Source organism: Ctenopharyngodon idella, chromosome 23 (assembly GCF_019924925.1).
Source record: "Ctenopharyngodon idella isolate HZGC_01 chromosome 23, HZGC01, whole genome shotgun sequence".
NCBI classification, from domain to species: Eukaryota; Metazoa; Chordata; class Actinopteri; order Cypriniformes; family Xenocyprididae; genus Ctenopharyngodon; species Ctenopharyngodon idella.
Genome location: NC_067242.1, coordinates 21,187,093 through 21,193,219, shown reverse-complemented (window position 1 = coordinate 21,193,219; position 6,127 = coordinate 21,187,093).

The window sequence follows — 6,127 nt, the reverse complement described above, 5'->3', positions numbered from 1 at the left end:
TCTCCTTTCTTCTGCTTATTTTTAACTACATTGTCGGACAAGTGTTTGTAGTGGTTCAAGGCTGTTATTTTACCTCTAAACAAAGAGTATCATTGAAAAGATTAGCCTTCAGATGACACTTCTTTCCAGTAGTGTTTGAAAAATGAAATAACATGTAAGGTCAGAAAGAAAATGTCGATTGCTTTCATAAAGCGAAAGCCAGCATGAGCAGGTACATCCAAACGAGGTGATTTATACCAATCCAACGCTGCCCTACCTTGACATCTTACGCATATTAAAGGCATGTTCTTACAGGCTATTGCTAAATCATACTGACATTCTTCTGTGTGTGTAAGCTTCACAAGAACGCCAATTAGCATAATCCTGCATTTAATTAGCGGTAGCTAAAACCAGACGTCAACGATGGCTTGCCAATGGCGTCTGTGAGAGTGCATGTCTGTATCTGAGCACAGACAATAAAGACGGATTAGCGGGGACACGTCTGTCCTGGATATTCAATCGCGCTCGGTTAGACAGCTGTTCTTTACTTTAGACTTCTCACTGGGCTGAGATCCAAACAAACAACTCAAAGGGTCATTGGGCTGGTTGGCAACAAGTGATCAAAGTGATTAGCAGCTCAAAGCGGTTAATTAACCGAACACCTATATTTAAAAAGACATTACATTCTATAATACTAAAGACTTTTGGATGTCTCACACATATTAGATGAAAGTTTATCTGTTCTCTGGGTTCATCTGTGGAAGAAGCCTGAAGCTGTCTATTAATAATAGTCAAGATCTGTTCTCCTACTCAGGCCTCAGGCAATGATTTAAAACTATGGAAGCCTGTTTTCAACTCAGAGTAAAATATAAAGAAGGTTAAAATAAGCAAAATTGTGAGATTTGAAGGAAAAACTGTGAGAAGTTACGCAAAATAAAGTTGCAATTACGAGTTAAAATTATGAGCTAGAAAGTCATATAGACAAAGCCAAAAAAATGGTGAGAAAGTTTAAAATAAGCCAAATTGCTAGAGTATTTCTCACAGTTGTCAAAATTGTGTGAAATAAAGTTACAATTACTAAAAATAAAGAAAATTATGAGAAGCAATATAAAGACAATTATGAGAAATAAAATTGTAGCTGTGATTTGTGAGCAATTGTGAGCTGTCACAAAACTGAAAAATAAAGTTGCAATTATGAGAAATAAGACGCAATTACGAGAATCTGACGTTATTGTGAAATAAAGACACAATTTTGGAGAAATATAGACAATTAAGAAAAAAATTAAGTTGTGAGATCGCGATTTGGAGAAATAAAGTTGCAATCAGTGCTCGAAGTGGGCCGGCGCTTCTCACATGTTGCCAGTACAGCATCACTAGGCCCTTTTTCTACTCAAAAAATTTTATTTTCATTTGAAAATTTCCTTTTAAATTAAAATGTATTATTGTGGATGTGGCATTAGGTTAACATCATGCACAGAATTTATTAAAGACACAATCACACTGTAAAAATGATTGGTTTAGGCCTAAAATTACGTGTGTTCAGGCGCATTGTTGGCGCATTGCTATTTTGAATTAGACTGTGCCATTGACCAACTGAAACCTGGTCTAAAGTCAATGGAGCAACATTTGTTTTGTTATTTAAAGAGCGCGTTAGTAATATGCGGCTATAGGCAGATGCACAACACGCGTACACTCTGCTTATTACACACACAGGGACGCGCAGCAGCACACAAACATGCCAAATATAAAAAATAAAAGGATTACAATGTAAAAGATTATTATTGTGTGCATAAAGATAAAAATGCTTTGGTGGAATCCGTAATGTACCGCAGATGGTCTGCTTGTGCGCTTTAACCTCGCACACGAGCAGATCCGTTTCCTCGCTAGAGATGTGTTCAGTTATTCCGCTTGCAAATTTAGCCATGTAAATAGCAAATCCGTCATGGCTCGAGTGCAGCTGGCTTTTAAAGGGAATGGGAGATGAGACTTTGATTGGTTTATTGCACGTTACGCCCAAAACACACCCATTACTATTTAAAAGAATAGGGCCAACCCTTTTAGACCATGCGCCGGCCATTTTTCCCGTCATTAAACTAGCAAAAGTGGATTCGGACACGCCCTAAGTGTACACGCTTTAGACCATGCGCTTGGAACGTTAAAATAGGGCCCCTTTGAGTTAATTTAAACTAAAAAATTTAGTTGATACAAAGAAAGAGATTAGTTTATTCAACAGAATCTGAACATTTGTAAACCTAAGCTGATTTGACAAAAGATTTGTGAAAAGTTGTGATAAATCATGAAAATATTTTTTACAGTGCAAGGACAGACAGAACTTAGTCAAAGCACTGATTTAAAATGCTCATAGTGAATGACAGAGACAGAGAAACGTAGTTATTTCGTTCTAGATGGGCCAATGCGACATTTATAGCCAATATATTAAATGTTTTTAATCATACTATAAAGACAATTATGAGAAACAGCTGAGATATAACATCTCAATTACAAGAAATAAAATTGTAATCGTGAGACAGTTGTGATTGTGAGTTACAATTCTGAGAATTAAAGACAACTGCGAAAAATCGAAAGTGCGAAAGTTGCAATTATGAGATATAAAGTCACAGTTATGAAAAATCAATTTGCAATTGTGAGATATAAAGTAGGACATGTCTAGGCTTCCATGTCAAACAGTCATTTATCTCTATTTACTGGACAGAACAAACAGACACATTTATTTGAAAATGAATCACTTCATGGCTGTGAGCATCTGTAACATTTTAATGATCAAAATTTCATACACGTGCCATAACATCAACAGTGTTGATACAATAAATACAAAATGTAAGTAGTAAGATATCCTTAGATGTAGGTTACATTTACAATGAAGAACATTCATGTATTTACACACAGTCATTTTGATAAAGTTTATGCTTTTACAAGAACAGTAAATACATAATATCCTGCCTTCATTTCCCAAAACATTGTGGTGAGTGCACCGTCCACAGTTTGGCAATAAAACAAAGTCTGATTTTCTTCTATTTTGGAAGATAAAACCCTAAAAAGTCAGGACTTATTTATTATGTTGCCGAATATAAACCAATATTTTCACATCAGTGAATGACAACAGTTAAGAAAATGAGGTTGTGATCACTTTCAGCAAAATGTGTAGTGCTAGTCTCACAAAATATGTCTCATATATATCTCTTTAAAAAGAATGGAGATTGAAATCAAATGAAATGTAGCCAATTAATATTTCTATAAACTTATATTTCAATATCACTTTACTCATTTCATTTTTACAAATAAAATCACATTGATTTTATTTGTGTTAATCACTGATTGTCCAAATTAATTCAGTCTGATATTATTTGGCTGACAAAACGCAGAACTGTAAAACAAACAAACAAAGATTTTATTATCAATAAGGGTATTTTGTCATGAATATTGAATGCTATAATTGATAATCTCCAGTATCATCAGATCTCTTCATGATTATACACAAACAAACACACACACACGCGCACACACACACACTCATACACACGTTATATAGTCTCCCCTGAGGCTACGTTGTGCATGACTATCATATATTCATAAATTAAGGCCGAGCGTTTAAACATCAATAATATTTCAAACAAACATTAACCACAGTAGAAGGGCTCTAGTGCATAATAACTGGAACGAAGAGTTTAGTTAATAAGATAAACACTACAAGAATCAAACTAAAGCCAATGCAACTGAACTGTCTATGAAAATAGAGAATGGCTGCACATTGGCTGCTGGGAAACTAATATCAATATATATTTATAGTGACGTGTCTATCCACAGTGAAATATTTTGAGCAAACAAAAAAGAAATAGCTCTGTTTATTTAACATATTTAACAAGTGCAAATTAGTATTTGTTATTGAAAAGTATGAGACAGTGCAGTTAGGATTTGACTAGTATTGAGAATCTTGTCAGTGCAACTATGACGCGGCGCTGTTTACACAAGAGTGTGTGATTCAACATAGGTTTCCTTAAATAGAAAAATAATAAACTGATATTATGTGCTCTGATTTGATACACGTGTCTACTTGCACTGTCTCCTTAGGGTTGCTGAAATTATATACATCTAAGTATAAATAAAAACAAAAGAAAGTAGCTGATCTATATTACAAAGTATTAACTGTGCTACATATCGGTTGGAAAAAAAAAAAAGAGATGCCTTTAGGAAAATTAGGAAGCACTTGGGTACATGCACTTGATGTGGAAATAACACACATACACACTTGACTGACTTGGTTGAGGATAAAGACTATCATGCTAACAGGTGATTATAAATATAATGAATAAATTGCTCTGTCACAGTTGGTGTTTTTACTAAAATATGTATGTATTACATTTAAAGAGTTGTGACATTGCAGTTTTAATATTTCAAATGGTTCTTTAAGCATTATTATGAAATTCAAAAGCTATGGTAAAGAGAGAAATTATTGATGTCTGCAAGTTTAAATGTGTTTCGTCTAGTCTTAAATACATCTCCCTCATTACAAAATACTGATATTTTACTTTATATCCATTTATACAAACATTTAGACAAATATAGTGAGGAGCTATATTAGTGAGCAGTCAGGAAGGCGTTTAATAATTCATCATTTATATATTTACAAAATACGCTAAACAATGTGCATTTTTTGAACTAATGTCAAGTTCAACATAGCATAATGTGATTATTTGTCTGTCCACGCTGAACGGGAAACTGCTAAGCAATGTGACACAATCACAGCCAATCAGATGTTTAACGTACGGTCGTAAAGAGCAGAATGGACCAATGAGATTTCACAGTGGGCGGAGCTATTCAATGCCACAGATTTAGAAAATGTCCTGTTAGTCGTGGTTGTGGCTCGTTCACACTGACAGCGATTTTATTGCTGGAGGAGTTGTTGGACACTCATGTCGAATTACCTTGCTTTTGTCACCAGAAATGGTTTTATATGTCAAAAAAACAAATTACACGCAAACACAAAGTGTACACATATACAGAAAATTATGGAAGCCATAACTAAAAGATAGCTGTGAGATCTAGATAATAAGAAGCCACAATGTGAGAAATAAAGTCGCAATTTACGATATAAGCTTGCAATTTCGTTAAGTCAGAATCAGGCGAAATAAAATCTAGTGATATATAGGGTCACAATTGTGCTAAATTAATTGTGCGTCTGTGATGTATAAAAAACCCAATTATGAATACTAAAGTCACAATTATGATATAAAGTCGCAATTATCAAGTAAAGTCGCAATTATGAAAAATAAAATCGCTTGTGATATATAGGGTCACAATTGTGACAAATTCACTGTGATATATACTGTAAATAAATGCAGTTACGAGAAATAAAGTCACAATTACGATATAAAGTTGCAATTATCACTTAAAATCAAAATGACATTAAGTAAAGTCACAATTACAAGAATCTCTTGTGATATAGGGACACAATTGTGATATATTAATTGCACGACTGAGATATAAAAATGCAATTGCAAGAAACAGGTACAATTATGATATAAAGTCGCAAATAACAGTTACATTAAAGGATTAGCTCACTTTAAAATGAAAATGATCCCATAAGCTTTACTCACCCTCAAGCCATCCTAGGTGCATGACTTTCTTCTTTCTGATGAACACAATCTGAGTTATATTAATAAATATCCTGACGCATCAAAGCTTTATAATGGCAGTGAACAGGAAACAACGAATATGAAGCTCAAGAAAGTGCATCCATCCATCATAAACATACTCCACACGGCTCCGGGGGGTTAATAAAGGCCTTCTGAAGAGAAGCGATGCGTTTGTGTAAGAAAAATATCCATATTTAACAAGTAAAAGTAAAATATCGTTACTTTATTTCTCACAATTACAGTGACTTTTTTTTCATAATTGCGATTTTATATCATAATTGATATAAAATCAGAAACTTACGGAAAAAGCGTAACTGACACGATGTCAGTTACGCTTTTTTCTTAAGTTGAATACAGAAGGCGTAGGACGCAGTGTAAGTGTTTTGAACTGCGAGAGGCGTTACACTTTCTTAAATACAGAAGGCGGCCTGGCGGAAGCTAGATATTTTACTTTATAACTTGTTAAATATGGATATTTTTCTTACACAAACGCA